This window comes from Otolemur garnettii, unplaced genomic scaffold (assembly GCF_000181295.1).
Source record: "Otolemur garnettii isolate 467f Iridium unplaced genomic scaffold, OtoGar3 scaffold00275, whole genome shotgun sequence".
Lineage (NCBI taxonomy): Eukaryota > Metazoa > Chordata > Mammalia > Primates > Galagidae > Otolemur > Otolemur garnettii.
The window spans coordinates 1,081,759-1,082,105 of record NW_003852670.1 but is presented as its reverse complement, the minus strand read 5'-3'; the positions used below and the strand labels follow the sequence as shown (position 1 = coordinate 1,082,105).

Below are 347 nucleotides of genomic sequence, written 5' to 3'. Positions count from 1 at the left end.
TGCTGGGTTTGCAGGGACTATGGTATGTGCTAAGTGTGGCACATGTGTGTATATGTGTCTGAGAGTATATGGGTAGATGGGTGTGGGTGTGTGTGTGCAATTCCTGTTTAGCTCTTAACAGTAAGCTTAATGAATTATAATTCTTTTTCTTTTCTTTTTTTTCTTAAAAGTATGGAACACGTCACAAATTTGTGTGTCATCCTTAAGCAGGGGCCATGCTAATCTTCTCTGTATTGTCCCAATTTTAGTATATGTGCTGCTGAAGCGAGCATTATAATTCTTTATAAAGGAAGAAATAAAAGCTGCCATGGGAACACTGCTAATGGAACCAAGCAGCACATAAACAG

General features: G+C 38.6%; 1 non-coding gene across 1 annotated transcript; it reads right to left on the bottom strand.

Moving 5' to 3' along the window:
- Positions 1-165: 165 nt before the first annotated feature.
- LOC111722538 lies at positions 166-272 on the bottom strand. The gene has a single exon (XR_002771319.1). It is a non-coding gene; the product is annotated as a U6 spliceosomal RNA (small nuclear RNA).
- Between the last annotated feature and the right edge of the window lie 75 nt (positions 273-347).